The 18,353-nt window shown below is 42.0% G+C and overlaps 1 long non-coding RNA gene across 1 annotated transcript in view; it reads right to left on the bottom strand.

Moving 5' to 3' along the window:
* Window positions 1–453: 453 nt before the first annotated feature.
* Window positions 454–18,353, bottom strand: part of LOC102124512 (uncharacterized) — a 68,724-nt gene continuing 50,824 nt past the window's right edge. Inside the window, exon 3 of the long non-coding RNA XR_001485041.3 lies at window positions 454–686. This is a non-coding gene — a long non-coding RNA (uncharacterized lncRNA). The remainder of the gene's footprint in view (window positions 687–18,353) is intronic.

Below are 18,353 nucleotides of genomic sequence, written 5' to 3' on the forward strand. Positions count from 1 at the left end.
TCAAATATTATTCTGGTTTCAAAGGATTGGACTATCAAGTCTCATTGAATATTTAACTGACAAACAAAAGTGTGTGTATGTGTATAAAACAGATAGAGTTTCTGACTATCCAGGCCACTTTCTAGAGCAGTTAACTTTGCCCCCAAGGCTGATGAATCCTATTCTTCAGTACTGGAGAAGAGGGAAGGTCTTCTATTCTTGGACAGAAAAGAACTCAATATGAGATCCGACTTTCTTTTTTAGAACCACCTGCTCCAGGCAGAAATTTGCAGATCTTGGTAATATGCCACATTTCTAAAGACTTTTCTTATTCTTTTTGACTTTGGGTGTTTCCAATTCAGATGCATGAATCCAAGGGAATAGGAGTAGGGTATAGAAAGAAAATACAAGAGACAGAATGTGGGGGATAAAAGTATTTATTGAACACCTACTATATTCCAGGCATGCTGCCAATTGGTATCACCTACATAAGGAAGTTTAATTTTCATTACATTTCAGGTGATCTGTATTATTATTTCAATTAAATAAATGAGGAAACTGAAACTCACAGAGAGTAAGAGGGTTGCCCAAGTTCTCAGAGCTCTGGAGGGGCAGAGTTAAATTGTTTCTTGATCTTCTGATTCCAAGGCTATGTTCTCTTGTATGTTCTTGGTCTTCTGACTCCAAGGCTACGTGTACTATAATGCCTATGAGAGAGAGAAGAGAGGAAATGTGCTATGGTTTTCCATAGTCAGACTCCTTGCATGCCTTTTGGGGAATGTGGATGGTGGTAAGAGCTCAGGCTTTGGCGTGAGTTTGCAATGTGCCTGTAAGGCTGCACCCATTGTTAAAATAGTAAAAAGTGAAATATTTTTATACCAATTGATATATTTCTGTTGCCCTGAGTCCCTTGAATATTCTCTCTGTTACCTCAGTCATTCCAGACTCTACTCCAGGATTTTCCATACCTCCCTGTGAGTCAGCAGCCCAGTGGTTATGTCACTGGACATTAGAGGGCCTTGAGGACCCTAATTCAATTCCTTGGCTAATCTATTCTGATTCATCTTTATGATATGGTTTGGCTGTGTCCCCACCAAAATCTCAACTTGAATTGTATGTCCCAGAATTCCCATGTGTTGTGGGAAGGGTACAGGTGGAAGTAATTGAACCATGGGGGGCTGGTCTTTCTCGTGTTATTCTCGTGATAGTGAATAAGTCTCACGAGATATGATGGGATTTCAGCTTTTGCTTCTTCCTCATTTTCTCTTGCTGCCACCATGTAAGAAGTATCTTTTGCCTCTCACCATGATTCTGAGGCCTCCCCAGCCATGTGCAACTGTAAGTCCAATTAAACCTCTTTTTCTTCCCAGTCTCGGGTGTGTCTTTATCAGCAGTGTGAAAATGGACTAATACTCTTTACTATATCCATCATTAATAATTTTGAGTACCATTTCTTCCCCATTCTCCTTCCTCCTCTCTCATGAACCCAGTCCATCTATGGAGATTTCTATCTTTGCTAATATGAGTCCTTGATTTTTGTGGTGCTTTATGTGAAATATGGGTTGAGAAAGGCAGGAGAAGTAGTCCATACAAGGCAGAAGACAGAAACTCAGTTCATCCACATTATAAATAATTGAGAGGAGATATAGGAAAGAAAATAGCACCTTGAAGGCTGAAGTTTGATAAAGAGTGCCAGTGTGTTTGCTGAGCATGTGGTCCTGCAACAATAGTCAAATTCAATAAATTAGTAAGGAAGCAAAGATTGCTTGAGATATGTTTTTTGGGAATTGATCTTTCTTAAAGTTTTGAAAGGACCTAAGAGAAAATGAGAATTTGTTTCTAGTTACTACTGGGTTATGCTTCCTTATATTCTAGTCAATGCAAAGACTGGGCCACATGAAGCTCCTGATTTATGAAGGTGACAAGAGGATCTCTAAGATTCCTTCCAATGTTAATCATAAACAAAACACCTGAATCGACCCCTCAGAGGTTCATCAACTTCTATGGGTTCTATAGGTAAGATGACAAGCTATGAGGTCACGTGAAACTGATCTCAGTAGGTGAGTTATAGTCTTGGATGTACCTACATTTGACTGTGAGTTCTTAAGAAAGTATCTTAACTTTATTGGTCTCAGTATTTTTATTTGTAAAATAGTAGGTAACCTTTATTGCTGTCACTTATTTTGAAATTGTTTTTGTTGTTTGTTGTTACTATTTTTTGAGTTTAGGTTGTGCCACTCTACTTTTTGTCTAACATTTGATTAAATCCGTACAGCAAAGGTATAAATTATGTATGATCATTTCCTTTTCACAGAGTAGACGTAGAAAACATGAGAGGCATGCTGAAGACTCCTTCCTAGACAGTGGCAGAGCTGCAATTCACAGTGTCCTCTCTGCTCCAAATCTAAAGCTTTCTTCTTTATAACACATGGCTTCCCAACCTACCTCAAGACCCTAGACTGGAAGTCATGAGCAAGCTTTTGTCTAAGAGAATGTTTTGAAAAATATAAAATGCCATAGAAATATCAGGGTTTTCAATATATATGATCAGCTACTCATCTTCTTCTCTATACTTTTTGTTGTTTCATCAAAATTGACCTTATAGATTTGAGGTGGACGAGGTGGACACTGGGATGCATCTCCCATATCCCCTTCCTTCCTTCCTTCCCTCCTTCCTCCCTTCCTTCCTTCCTTCCTTCCTTCCTTCCTTCCCTCCTTCCTTCCTTCCTTCCTTCCTTCCTTCCCTCCTTCCTTCCTTCCTTCCTTCTTTAGTTCCTCCCTCCTTCCCTCCCTCCCTTCCTTCTTTCCTTCTTTCCTTCCTTCCTTCCTTCCTTCCTTCCTTCCTTCCTTCCTTCCTTCCTTCCTTCCTTCCTTCCTTCTTTTCTTGAGACAGGGTCTCACTCTACCACCCAGGCTAGGGTGCAGTGGTGCGATCTTGGCTCACTGCAACTTCTACCTCCCGGTTTCAAGTGATTCTCCTGCCTCAGCTTCCCAAGTAGCCGGAATTATAGGCGCGTGCCACCATGCCCAGCTAATTGTAATTTTTGATAGGACAGGGTTTCACCATGTTGGCAAGGCTGCTCTTGAACTCCTGGGCTTAAGCGATCTACTCACCTCAGCCTCCCAAAGTGCTGAGATTACAGACATGAGCCACTGCACCTGGCTCCAGATCCCTTTTCAATCAAGAACTTGTTACTCTAGTTCCTGGAGTACTGTCAACCTTTAGGGAAGAGATGGCTGATCCCAAGTCACACTCCTTCCTGGAGCAACCTACATCTAGTGACTGATTGATAAAGGAGTATAAGGAGCTCTGGCTACCTTGGCTTCACTTTTGAAAACTCTGAAGGGTCATTTTAGTTCCAGGGCTGTTGGTGGGGTTGACCAAGATAGTTTTGGAGCCTGCATCATGCTTTGCCTTCTCACACTGCCAGTCCTGCTTGTGGCCTTTCCCTCTTCCACAAGTGTTCATCTCAAGGCATTCCCTGAGAACATCCTGAGTGCTAAACACCTTCTGAGCCTGCTTCCTAGGGGAATCCATCGTGTAACAATATTTTGTTATTGTTGGTTCTTCATAAGTCTGACTTTCCTACTGACCTAAACATTTCTTGAGGGCAGGAAATGTGTCATATTCATTCCTAAGTCACCAATGCTTGGCTTGATATTAGGTCCAGAAAAAAAAAAGCTCATTATATGTTCAATGAACTTCTAGGATAATAATAATAATAGTTAACCCTTATATAGTATCCTCATTAGCTAACTTCTGTATTAAAGGTGTTGAACATATTAGCTCAACCCTACAATCATCCTAGAAAGTATTATTATTATTATTACCATTTCACAGACAAATAAAGGCAAGAACCTAATGGTTCGAAGTTCTACCCAAGCGTACATATCTAGTGGAGGATCTGGGCTTTGACTGCAGGAAGTCTGTCTCTGAAATTCACTCTCCTAGCCACTACTCCTTACTGCTTCTTGTATCTGTGTATCTATCAATCCATCACTTTATTGAAGGGGGATAGGAAAGAGCTAGGTAAGAGCATAAGGAAGGATAGTTTTTTGTTTGTTTGTTTTTTGTTTTTAATTTCAGGGGGACTGGAATTATCACAGAACATTTCTGGGGATGGAGTGTCTGCTTTTCTTGCTTGGAGTCCAGGCATGGCATATGAATAGTGTAGGGCAACAGAGCTCCCCAGGTGACTCTGATGTATAGGAAGGTGTGCGAATCCCTGATGCAGGGGGCAGTTTCAAGTGTACAGAAGGCACTTTCGCAATTGCCTTAACAGAGGCCCTAAGATGTGAAATGATCTGGCAGTAGCTACCCTGGTAGAGAGAGAGGAGCCAAGACTTTCCCTTGTTTCAGGGTCCTGGTCCAGGGCTCTTTGAGCTGCACTTCCTGAAGTTGGGCCAGGAATCTGCCTTGGGCATGGGGGAACCACATACCTCACACGTGCATCTAACGATTACTCAGGAAGTGGACGCTTTGGGGCTGACAAACGCTACACCGGAAAGGAGAGGGGAGAGCCTGCCAGGAGGGGGTCGGCAAAGCCAGTTCCCTCAAAGCATTGTCCTTTCCTTCCTCCAACAGGATGCCAGGAGCCCCACAGAAAAGGGACTCATTTGTCTTCCTTCCCAGCACAATAACTTGTTGCTGGCCTTTCTCTTGGGCCTTGCTCAGAGCAACAGGATACAGTCTTTGCCAGGGGAGAAGGAAGGAAGGAAGGAGGGGAGGGAAATGACAGGAGCTCAGGATCTCCAGTCCCCATCCTGGGCCCTGGAGAGACCCAGCACTGTGAGACCAGGACCCAGCCTAGGGCTGTCCAGGTCCGGTGGGCCTGGTATGAGGAACAATTTCCAGTTTCACAGAAAACCTTAATCAGATGTAAGCTGAGTACCCGTTAGAAACTGAGCTATCATTTGTGAGCATATCTGAGTGGCCTCTCTCCAACTTTTATCTTAATCTCATTTAGAAAAGAAAAAATAAATTGGGTCAATTCAGAATTGTACCTTCTTTCCTCTTTTAATTCATTGTTAAGAAGAAGAAAAGAAGGTATGCATTGGAGTTTTTGTTTGTTTGTTTGCCATGGAAAAACCCTCTTATTGACTTGATTAAACAAAAATAACACAAGCTACACAGGAAAAATTTTAGCTACATAGACACCACCTTTGTTTTAAGGCTGTAGTAGTTGGCATAGCATCTTCTTGCTACTTTCTCCAGCCTTCTCTGTGGACCGCAGTGATACGTTCAGAAGCCTGTTAGTTAACACAGGAGTTTCTAAACACTTTTCTATTAGTTTTTCACCTGCTCATTGTCTGTCATGCCTGAGGCCTGCAATGGTAACCTTTAAAATTTAAAGGCGAAAGCTGCTGGGCACAGTGTCTCACACCTGCAATCCTAGCGCCTTGGGAGCCCACGGCAGGAGGATAGCTCACGTTCAGGAGTTCAAGACCAGCCTGGGCAATGTAGTGAGACTCCATCTCTACAAAAATAAAAAATAAAAAATTAGCCATGCACCATGGTGTGCACCTGTAGCCCCAGCTACTTGAGAGGCCGAAGTGGGAAGATTGCTTGATCCAGGACATTTGAGCCTGGGAAGTGGAGGTTACAGTGATCTGAAATTGTGCCACTGCACTCCAGCTCCAGCCTGGACAACAGAGAAAGACCTTGTCTCAAATTTAGAAAAAAAAAAAAAAAAGGAGGGTGGGGTAGGTGGGAGGAAGCTAAAAGAGAAAAAAAAATGGAGCATTTTTAAAGCTCTTTTTTTTACAATTGAGGTTTTTCTGGTCTCATCCGAAACCTACAGCATCAGAAAGTGCATGTGTGGATGGCAGAGGCCTGGAGGGGGCTTAGCTGTGGGAAAGATGGCAGTGGGGTGGGTTGTAGAATTGGAATCAATATTGCAATCCACCACAGAGGTATAAACAAAACTGAACAAATCAATGCATTTTAATAAATGTTTATTTGTTATATTTATGAACATGTATATATGCCAGACCCTGTGCTGGGTGTGGGTTGTACAAAGCTAATGCTGGAGCTTGTAGTTTAAAAGGTGGCTCAGATGAGTAATGAATAACTGACAGCATTAGAATTATTTACGCAGGGAGAGTCAGCTGTCTGGGAGACTGACAGGCCCTCCTGAGGAGACTCCCTTACCCTGGCGAAGCAAATGGGGGAGAGGGACAGATGAAAGTGAGTCCGAGCTCACCTTCCTCCGTGGGAATGGTTGTTGAAGAAATTTGCACTCCTTTTAGATTAACATTCTAGTCTTGCCTCTAAGACTTTTCCAAGGTGAAAAAAAAATTGTATTCAGTTAAAACATGGGCCCTTGATATGAACTCTGCTGCCTGTCAAAGAGATCACATAATTAATTTTTAAAATTAAAGTTATTTGGATTTCAGCACCGACAATTTAGTGATGAGACTAGTGCTCTCGCATACACACACACACACACTCTCTCTCTCTCTCTCTCTTTTCTGTATTTCCCACCTGGAGTTGAGATGCAGATGTGAGGTGGTGAAGAGGGCCTGAAGACATTTCTGTGGTGGGCCCTGAGGGAAGAAGGGGAAGAAAACAAAGTCCCTGGCCTGTGTAGCTCCCAGCCCTGATGGAGGCCATAGTAGAAAGTAGTAGACTGGGATAAAGTCTAGAGTCAACTGACTCCATCCTCTCTTCACCACTCAGAGTTGCCCTTGGAGAAGATTTCCTAAAAGAGGTGAGAAAAACAGGAAGGGTGGTGGGAAGGAGCGAGAGGGCCAGGGAGAAAGAGGGGCAGAGGAAACACTCATTTATTGTGTGCTCTGTGAAGCACTTTACACATAGGATTTCTCTTGGTCCTTACTATTAATACATCTCCATGAATTACAAATGCTTGTCCTCATTTTCACCGGGGTGAAAATGGAGGCTCAGAAGGATGGATGATTCATACAGTCATATCACTGGAGAGAAGAACTGGGATTCTTCCCCAAACCAGCCTCATTCCAAAGCACATATTCTTTAGAGTACCCCACTCTTCAGAGTAAAAACCCTTTCCTGGCTGATTTTGCATTATCTGATGAAACTGAGATGTGACTGGACGGCAGGTGAACCTTGCCTGGTGAAGAGACACTCCACTGTCCACTGGGGAAGGTGCCCTCTTTCACGTCAACAAAGGCACAGTTTCTCTCTCAGAATTTTAATGATTATTTTACAACTTGTAATTTTTCCTCCTTTCTGTAGGTATCTAGTGTTTCTTGATTGTTAAGGAAGGGAGGAAGTTTTCGTTTCTTAAGAGAGAGAATTTTTCTGGCTAATGTATGCCCATGAGCCACAGCTTTGGCATCACCTGGGAGCTTGTCATAAAGAAAGAATCAACAGTCACAGTCTTCCAGAATCAGAACTTCAACAAGATCTGCAGATGTTTCATATGTATATTCAAGTTGGTAATGCATGGGATAGAGGACATGATTTAGATTCAGACCCGGCTTCAAATTCCCATTCTAGTGTTTACAAATAAGACCTTGGGCAGTTTACTGAATTCCTGTGGATTTCACTTTCCTCACTCATAAACTAGGAAAGATGATGCCCATTGCACAGGCTTGTTGGAAGAGTAAGGCAGCAATGTTAACTTCAGTGCTGCTACTCAGTATGTCAGTATGCCATCCATGAATGGTAATTCTTCCCTTCCAAAAAAAAGGAATTCCCTCTTCAAGAATGTGCACACTACAGAATCTGTTCTCTGAAATACAATGTTTCTGAAATACTAATCATATCCATTTGACCAGTGCTTTGCAATGTGGTAGCCACGTGTGATGCATGACTTGCTTGCTATATGACTGACCACTGGAATTAAATTAAAATTAATTAAAATTAAATAAAACTAACACTTCAGTTTTTCTGTTGCACTAGCCACATTTCACTCCTCAGAAGCTGCATATGGTTAGTGACTAGTGTGTTGGACAGCATTGATATTGGACATTTTCATCATCATGGAAAGTTCTACTTGACAGCATTACATTAGATACCTCCCATTTCTCCTGGGCATTTGCTAACCCACAGCTTAACTGCTCACGCAGTAGGAGCTCAATAGGTGCACCTTGGCTTGAACTCTGCCGCCTCCCTTATTGGAAAAGAGAAATGATTTGAGAATCCCAAGATCTGTTTTCCAATTACTGCTCCATCTGCTGAGGAGATGCGTGACCTTGGCTAAGTCACTTTTCCTCTCTGAGTCTCAGTTTTCTTATCTGCAAATTTACAGGGGAAAAGGTAATAAGAATACCTCAGATTAGTCTAGAAGCTTTTTCACTTTTTATCTCTTTTGGTAGTTTCACCAGTCTTCCGTCCTATAGGGTGACCAACACATCCTAGTTTGACTGGTCCTGAAAACTGAAAGTCTCACGTCACAGGAACCCCATCATTCCCAGGCAAACCAGGACAGTTGGTCGCCCTACGTACAGGTCCCCTCCAGTTATAAAATCCATGGTCCTGTGCAAGCCTGAGAGTACTGTGCCAGAAACCCCAAAACTGCTGCAAATACCAGAGGAATCTGAGCTCAGGCTCTGAAATCAGACAAACCTGAGTAAGATGCTGATCCTCCCACTTTATTTCGATGTAAACTTAGGCAAATTCCTTAGTTTCTCTGAGACTTAGTTTCCCCTTCTGCAAAATGAGAGTGCTAATGATAGTTCTTCCTCCTGGGTGTTGTGAAGATTAATTTAACAAAGCTTTGCAGAATGCTGAGCACTCCGAACAATGTGAGTAATTAATTCAGCAGACTCTAGAAAGGGGACCGATCTGCCTTTCGGGAGATGTGATTAGGACATTCGTGTGTAACCCAAAGTATCTGCTAAAAGAGATATGACTTGCTTATGAGCCATTAAGTTCCTCTTATCAAAAACTCCCACAACCTCTGCCCCAGACTCAATTCGAATACATAACAGTTCAAACTGGTTAAATAGAGTACATTTCAACTCCCCCTGCCCCTGCTGGGATAATGACTCTGATGCAGCAAGTTTACTGAAACACAAACTAATCATTCCTGTTGCCAAAGTAGGCTTTTGGCAGAGGTCTGTTAAGAAAGAGAGAAAGAGAGAGTGAGAAAAATGTCCTGGATTGCTGAGGCAGCACTGTATTTAGACAATTAAATTTGGAAAAGCAAGACAGTTCCTGTAACTACCTCCCACATCCCCTACTCCAAGAACAAAAGGTTTTGTTGAAAGTATTCATATGGATATTAATACTGAAACTTTAATGAGCCCCTCAGTAAACTCATCAGCTAAGTAATTACACCCAGCCACGGTGCTACCAGTGGGAAGGGTACAAAATCTCGCCTCCAAAAATTAGTCACTTGTAAGTTAACCCCACAGTCACGTCAAGCAACCCACACTTGATGGCTGATTCACAAAGATTCCTTGACATCTCTGTAGTTAAAGGGGCCAGATCACCATGGGAAGTCTGCAGAAAGGGAAAAGTTCATATTTACAAAAGACCTTTATGTTGCAGAAGAGTTTTGAGGAAACCAGGGTTATAAGTTAGTCACTGGGTTAATGAGGGCAGAAAGACTAGTACTGCCAAGAACTTGCTGGGTGTGAAGCAGGGCGCTGAGCATTGCGCCTGCCTGATCTAGTTTAATAGTCACCTAAATCCTGGGGACAGGGATATTTCTACCATGCCCAGGGGAGGAAACTGAGACTCAGGGGATGTGGAAGGCTTTGTCTAAAGTCTCATTGCTAAAGGGGCAGGGCCAGAGCTTTGAACTCAGGCTGTAGGTGAGATTTGAGCCTCACCTATGAAATTGAGATAGAAGAAAAAGATGGGAGTTTTCTTTTTTACTTACTGGAGTTGTTTCAGGGGTTAAATATTCACCTTGGGTTTGGCCTTGACCCTTGGAATGTAAATCCATAGAGGAAAGACTCTCTTTGCTTTCCTAACCCACCCCATCTCTAATTGTCTCTCTCTCAGGCTCAGAGTCTACACAAAAGACCAGGGCTCAGACCTCTCATCTACTACCCAGACTGCTATATCTTTGTCCAATCTTTTATCTTTCCTTTTTTCTAGCTGGTTATATAGAGAAGTAGGAAAGACTAAGAATGAAAAAAAGGGAGCATATAAGAGTGAATGAGAAATAATGAAAGAGAATAAAGAACAAAAAAATTGAATAAGGAACATTGAAGAAGAACAAATGAGAGTGATAGGTTAGGCTGCTTTTGTCATCCAAACTGCATTTGAATCATTGCTCTTATGTACACTCGCTAGCTGTAAAATTTTGAGTAAATCTCTTACTCAGTTTCCTTTTCTGTAAAATGACAGTGATACTACTAATTTCACAGGATCATTGTGATAATCAAATAATATTGTCCATGCATTTTCCATTCCCCATTAGGCACTCCATAAACCAACTAACCTGCCTCCCTCTTGCTAACTTCCTTCTGGTTTAGTCCTTGAAACAACTCATGGAGCAAGTGGTATTTATATTCTCATTTTACAAATGAGGAATGGGGAGCCTAGGGAGAGGAAATAATAAGGATCACCCAGCAAGTGAATGTCCTAGCCAGAATTCAAATGCAGATCTGTCTTTCTCCACTACTTAGGAAAGAAAGAGCAAGGTTGGGGGTGGGGGTCATCTGAATGGCCCGGGCTTTTACAGTTTCTCCTTTAGCTGCTCCACTGGAGGGCTGTTGAGAAAATTATCCAAATCATGTTAATGAGCAATTGAGTGCCGAGTTTCTCTGAGGGAAGATAACGAACAAAAGCTCTGGTTAGGGCTGGCAGCCAGGAGCTGCGATAGTTATCTCAGCTGATACCACCAAGGAGCTCTCAACTCAAATAATTAACTCAATTGCCTCCTCTCAGGGGTGAAGTGGGGCTAATAAAACGTAACCACCTAGCCTGTGGGAAAATGACTGTGTGCCCGTAGATGAAGTGCTTTCAAGACCATCTGGTGCCTAGTGGTATCATCGCAGAAGCCATGGTGAGTACCAACTGGGCCCAGGGAGAGCCTTGACTCCTTGGAAGGAGCCTGCCAGTCTTACTATTGGCTCAACAGAAGTGGATCTGAATCCAGGATGTATCACTCTGGAGCTTAGGATGTTGGATGTAGCTCTCAACCTCTTTGAGACTTGGTTCTTCCTCTATAAAATTGAGTTAATAGAATTTACATCCTGGCAAAAGTGTTGGATGGGTATAAAAGAAAGATCTTGATATAGGACCTGACACACAGTAGTTACTCAGCATACTTGAGATTTGTCCTCCTACAACAGATGTCTCTGGGGAAGGAGAAGAAGAAAGAAATGCAGTCCCCACAAGCAAATAAACTGATTTGCATCTTCTTGTTAGGGAAATGGCAGTTTCCCAACGCTAAGATTTGAGTAGGCAAATCACTTTTACTGATGGTGTGAGTTTTAATGGCTTCAGCCAGTTGGTCTTTTCCTCCCACTGCTCCATTACTACAGAAATGTATTTCCTTTATTCCTTCTGACCCATAGTCCCGGTTGATTGAGAGCTTACTTGAGGCACCGTGCTAAATGCTTTCCTGAGATCTCCCATTTCACAATAATAATAAATGAGTGATCGCATGTATCCTCCAACAACTCTGGAATAGGAGCAATTGTTATCCCTATTTTACAGATGAGGAAACCAAGGCACAGAGAGGTCAAGTCACAGACCCGGGGTCATTTAGTAATAAGAGGGAGAGTTAAGACTCAAACACAAGTCTGTCTGAGTCCACTACTCTTAGCATGGTTGGAGTCAGGAACTCTTCCCTAGATCACTTTGCAAACACCAGCTGACCAGGTTGGACAGCTCATCTGTTCAGTTCAGTCACTCCTTCCTAGAGTCTGATGTCTGCCACCCTCATCTCCCGAAAGCCGGTTCAGAGCTTCATCTTCATTCAGAAGTCACTGGCTACCTTTCCCAAAGCATCAGTAGGGTTGCCTGACAAAGAAGACTATACTAAAGTTGCCAAATTGAGTCGTGGCCCCTCTCCCCTTGCCCAGTCCATCTCTGCTCCCTCATTCTGTAGACCCAGGCTTCCTCTTCCCCTCAGTGCTGCATGGCACACAGTAGGTACTTGTTTGTGGCCTGAGCTCTCATCACATTTAGTCTTAAATAGTCTTATATAGTCACATATAGTCTTGCTATATTACTGACCACTGGAAAAATCACATTCTCTGAGTCTCATTTGCCTTATCTATAAAACCAGCAGGGGGAGAGATGAGGATAATTCCCAGAGAGAAGTAATATAGCTAGAGATTAAGAGCATAGGCTTTAGAGCAGACTGCCAGAGTCCAAGTCTTGCTTCTACTAGCTCTGTAACCTTGGCCACTTCACATAACCTCTGTATGACTCAGTTTGCTATAAAAGGCGGGTGATATCAATAGTACCTAGTTTGCAGGTGTGTTGTGAGGAGTAGTGAATACATGTAAACTACTTAAAACAACCTTCTAAAGGGCTGTATTCAAGATTTAATAATAATAATAATAAACAATAACTATTACTTGTATCCTGTTACAGAATATAAATTTATAAATACAAATGAGATTTCACCAGTCTCATTAGCCTCCCATGGAAGCCTTTGAGAGGTTACCCTGCCTCTTTACTTTTGAGATAACAGAGATTCAGAAAGGCCAAATAATTATTCCAAGATCAAAGAGATGCAGACCAGGATTTCTCTCCCCTGCAGAGGCAGATGTATGGTAGAGCCTGACATACATCTTAGTGATTTTCTCTTTCTCTCTACGCCCCTTCCTCCTCCATCTCTGTGAATACCTGAGAATGTCTATGTAATCTAAGCCTTAGTTTCTTTAACTATGGGGGTGATACAGCCTATCTATCATCTGGGAATATCTAAACATTTGCTGCTCAAAATAAGAGCCACAGAACAGCAATATCAGACCCCCTGGAGCTTGTTAGAGATGTGGACCCTCAGGCCTGCTGAGCCCAAATTTGCATTTTTAACATGATCCCCCAGGTGATCTGCATACATGTCAAAGTTTGATAAACACTAAACTAAAAGATGTAAAAGTGTTTTGTAAACTGTGAAACCAGGTACACCATGTTAACAGTAATTTGATATAAATGAATAGCAGCATACCTATACATGCTCAGTATTTCCATTCACGTAGTCATTACTGGCCACTTGTTCCTGAGGAAGGGGAGGACAAGAGTGACCAAAGAGAGGCATTCCCTTGGTTAAGTGAATTGGTTCCTGGGGAACACGCTTATGTGGGACATACACTAAAAAATTACTGTTGCTTATCTGAAATTCAAATTTAACTGAGTGACCTGTTTCTTTTCTTTTCTTTTTTCTTTTCTTTTCTTTTCTTTTCTTTTCTTTTCTTTTCTTTTCTTTTCTTTTCCTTTCCTTTCCTTTCTTTTCTTTTCTTTTCTTTTCTTTTCTTTTCTTTTCTTTCTTTCTTTACTTCTTTCTTTTTCTTTTCTTTCTTTTCTTACTCCTTCCTTCCTTCCTTCCTTCCTTCTTTCTTTTGAGACGGAGTCTCACTCTGTCACCCAGGATGGAGAGCAGTGGCACTATCTCGGCTCACTGCAACCTCTGCCTCCCAGGCTCAAGCGACTCTCCTGCCTCAGCCTTTGTAGTAGCTGGAGTTACAGGTGGGCACCACCATGCCCGGCTAATTTTTGTATTTTTAATAGAGACAGGGGTTGCACCATGTTGGTCAGGCTGGTCTCGAACTCCTGACCTCGTGATTCACCCGTTTTGACCTCCCAAAGTGCTGAGATTACAGGCGTGAGCTACCGCACCCATCCATGACCGAGTCTTATCTGGGAATTATTCCTAAATGGATCCAGTTGTCTTTTAAGTGCAAAGTCCTTGAAGTTTGGGGTATTCATTTAGCTAATCGCAGAGCTCAGCGTTAGGCTTTCTTTTGATCCTAAGGTTACTGAACAATGGTAGGGAAGGGAATCCTGAATCCTATTAGCAAGTGTCCCACTTTGTGGAGTACCCATCATTTCCAGTCACTTAGATAATTACTGCTTCAATCTCGAGCCTTGCTACTCCAAGTGTGTGATCAGCAGCGTTCCTTGTTAGAAAGGCAGAAAGAATCTTAGGCTCCCCTCTAGACCTACAAAGTCACCTGCAGTACAGGTGATTAACATGTACCTTAAAGTTTGAAATCCAATGGGCTAGGCAATTTGGGGTAAGGAATAGTCAAGTATTCCTTGAAAAAAAGAATCACTAGTAGACTTGATTTTTTTTTTTTCTAGACTGGTTTAGGTGTACAGCAAAATTGAGCAGAAAGTACAAAGTTCCTATATACTCTTCTCTACCTTCACCTAGTTTTCCCTATTATAAACATCTTGCATTAATGTACTACATTTGTTACAATGGATGAGCCAATATTACATTATTACTAACTCAAGTCAGTAGTTTACAGTGAGGCTCACTCTTTGTGATGTACACCCTATGGCTTTGTGGGTTTTTTTTTTTTTTGCAGTGTAAATTTCACAATTTATTAAAATTTAAGGTACGTTATAAAACTTAACCTTTGCAATAACCCCGTGAAAGTAGATAATTAAGGGTATTTCTAATTAAATTTTACAAATGAGAAAATTGAGGCTCAGGGGGGTTATTTAACTTGTCCAAAGTCACAAGGCTACCAACTGGCAAAGGCAAAATTTAAGGCTAGATCTCTTAATAGAAATGAATATATTTTCTCATTCAACCACAATGACTTAAAGAATCTGTTCTCTGTTTTCAAAAAAATTATTTCAACTTTTATTTTAGATGCAGGGGGTACTTGAGCAGGTTTAGTTAATGAGTATATTCATTGCATAATGCTGAGGTTTGGAATACATATGATCCCTTCACCCAGGTGTGAGCATAGGACTCAAAACTCATTCAATCCTTGCCTCCCCTCTTTAGTAGTTCCCAGTGTCCATTGTTGCCGCCTTCTTCTTCTTCTTCTTTTTTTTTTTTTTAAGACGGAGTCTCACTCTGTTGCCCAGACTCGAGTGCAGTGGCGCTATCTCGGCTCACTGCAAGCTCTGCCTCCCCGGTTCACGCCATTCTCCTGCCTCAGCCTCCCGAGTAGCTGGGACAACAGGCGCCCGCCACCACGCCCGGCTAATTTTATGTGTTTTTGGTAGAGACGAGGTTTCGCTGTGTTAGCCAGGATGGTCTCGATCTCCTGACCTCGTGATCTGCCCACCTTGGCCTCCCAAAGTGCTGGGATTACAGGCGTGAGCCACCGCACCCGGCCTCATTTGTTGCCTTCTTTATGTCTATGAGGACCCAACACTTAGCTCCCACTTATAAGTGAGAACATGTGATATTTGGTTTTCTGTTCCAGTGTTAATTCACTTAGGATAATGACCTCCAACTGCATCCACATTGCTGCAAAGGACATGATTTCATTCTTTTTTTGGTGACTGTGTAGTAGTCCACATTTTCTTCATCCAATTCACCATTGTACCACATTTTCCAATGTACCACATTTTCTTTATCCAGTTCACCATTGGTGGGCACCTAGGTTGATTCTGTATCTTTGCTATTGTGAATAGTGCTGTGATAAACATACATGTGTCTTTTTGGTAAAATGATTTACTGTCTTTTGGATATATTCTATGGGTTTTGACAAATGCATGATGTTGTGTATTGGCCATTACAGTATCATATAGATTAGTGTGTTACTGCCCTAAAGATTCCATGGGCTCCACCTGCTTGTCTCTCCTTTCTTTTCCTTGAACAAACTATCAATCTTTTCACTGTCGAATACCGTCTTGATTTGTTGAAAGAAAGAAAGAAAGAAAGAAAGAAAGAAAGAAAGAAAGAAAGACTCCATCCATAAGGACAAAGAGTATGTTTCTGATAAAAAAACTGATACTTGCCCAAGGTCATCAAACTAGTAAGTGTAGTCGCTGAGTTTTCAACTCATGTCTGCCTAACTCCAAAATCTGGGGGTTTTTTTTCTTTTTTTTCCCCCCTCTCTAATATGACCATGCCCTCTCTTACTAGGAGAGGAGACATTTGTACTTTCGTGCTATAGGAAGGTGTAGAGTTCTCCACAATTTTTCCCTCTAAGGATAGCATTAGGGCAGGGAGAAGGAATCTGTCTGGTGTTTGAACTACTGAGGCTCCCAAGGGTTCCCAGTGGGCACTTCAGTGGGACCTGTAGGTAAATTTCTAAAATCTCCCACCAGCTGTTTATTTATTATTATTTTTTAAATCACCTCACTCAAACCAGTTTTCATTTACAAGTGGGATCATAGAAATGCTAATGATCCAGATTGGGCTTGCTAATTACTTCTTAATCAACTGTGAATGGGCCTTTGCTACCAGCACTCGGTGGCTGAGAAGAGGGCTCCAGCTGGACAGATAAAAGGAAGCAGGTTGCTGAAGTGCCACTGGCCTTGAGAATAGGAAGCCGTGGAGTGTGGTGGTGTCTTCTTTGCATGTTTTCTGTTCTGCTCTTTTGTCCTGATGCTTTGGCCCAATCATGAGGTATCCCAAGGGAAGCCAAGGTATTCAGAGGATGTAAGAAGCCAGACAAAGCCGTAGTGAACAGTTAGCAAGCAGAGGTTAGTCAACAAATGGTGACTGGATCTACATAAAATGTTGGATATTGTGTTGAGTGCTTTCTTCCTGACCCTGTGAAGATTCTGGTTTTGGAGAGAGGACATGAAGGCAAGTGAACGTGTAGGGAGGAAACTTCGAGGAACATTTATGAGAGAGGAAGTCATGAGTCAGAGGCACCTGCAGGGGGGCAGGAGAGAACAGGAAGAAAACACTTACAGGGCATGTTCTAAAATAATTGTTGAATAAATTATCTGAAATCAAACACTTTCTATGAAAGATACTTTAATAATAATAGGTGCCACAAATTGTGTACCTAATATGTGCCTGGCCTGTGCCAGTCCATCACAATGACCATTTGAAGTCGAGGTTTACTGCACCTATTCTATAGATGCAGAAACTAAGACTTAAAAAGGTTAAGGGTCAGACCCACAGTCATAGTTCTAGTAAGTAGCTCTTCTGATTGCAAAGCATATACTTATTCCATGGCTGGGTCTGCCCTTTTATTTGGTTAGACGTTTAGATGATAGAATAAAGTTAGATATTTCAAAGCTCAAAAGTTAGAGAAGGGAAAATCCTATATTGCATCAGTAAAGGTCCAGCCGAGAGAGAAACCATACCAATTATTTTAACATGGATAATTTAATATAGAGAATTGCTGCCTGGGAACTGAGCAACCAACATGGCAAAAAGAGAATGCTAAGGTATCATGGAGCCAACAACTACAGGAAGCAGCTGCCTCTGGGACTGGGACAACAAAAGAAAGAGGTTGGCATTATTAAAACTTAGAAATATGGGAGAGAAGGCCCTGCAGAGATGAAACTCAGACTCTGAGAAGGGACACTGCCTGGCTGACGATAGTGTTTCTGAGTTTGAAGGACAAGTCTGGTTGGTCTGGGACCCAGATCTCTGAGGAGGGAGGGGCTCAGATTGGTTAGTGTCACTGAGGGGGCACAACGAGGCTGTTTCTGCGAGTGTTAGAAAAACTGCAAATTGGATTTAACCATTGCTTCTGAAACAACTACTGCTGCCAAGGTGAAGAGACATTGCTCATGGACATAGGCAGGAATGGGAAGTAAACCGAAAGCAGGAAGCAAACAGAAAGGAACAATCACTTCTTTCTCTCCTCCGGGTGTGCAGCCTCCTGCTACGGCCCCCATGGGCTGAGTTCAGCAGGTAACTAGCTAGCCAAGCTGAAATGTGGTTTGCAGAGTTCTAGCTGCAGCATCTCAAAGTACGTGTTGTGGTTTGTGAAAAGTATCTGAAATTTAGCATCCAAAGACCTGGAGTACTGCAAAAGCTTTTAATTGGTTTTCCTTATTTCAGTCTTAAATCTGTAAACCATGCCTATTGCAACCAGAGTGATTGTCTTAATCATAAATCATATGGTCATTTCTCTTTCTAAACCTACATGGATTCCTACTGCACTTACAACTACTTAAACTCCTTGATCGGTTTGCAAGACCTTGCTTTGTTTCCAATGTCTCCAGCCTTGCCTAAACCACTCTTTCCCTCAATTGCTATATCCTGGCTACAGCAGCCCTCCTGGGGTTCTTTGAATTCACAGAGCTCTGTGACAACTGAGAGACTCTAGACTTGCTGCTCCCTTGGTACAAAATCTTCTTCCCCAATTCTCAGTCTAATTCCTCTTCATTTTTCAAAGCTGAGACTAAACATACCTTTTCCATTCTCTGATATTTCTCTCTCTTGACTGGACCTTTATTGATGCAATGTAGGATTTTCCCTTCTCTAACTTTTGAGCTTTGAAATAACTATTGTACTGCATCATCTAAAAGTCTAAGCAAGCACCCACCTGCCATTTTTCTTATTGCACACTGTATATATTTATGTACAATTTAATGCACTTGT

Source organism: Macaca fascicularis, chromosome 1, assembly GCF_037993035.2.
Source record: "Macaca fascicularis isolate 582-1 chromosome 1, T2T-MFA8v1.1".
Taxonomy (NCBI): Eukaryota; Metazoa; Chordata; class Mammalia; order Primates; family Cercopithecidae; genus Macaca; species Macaca fascicularis.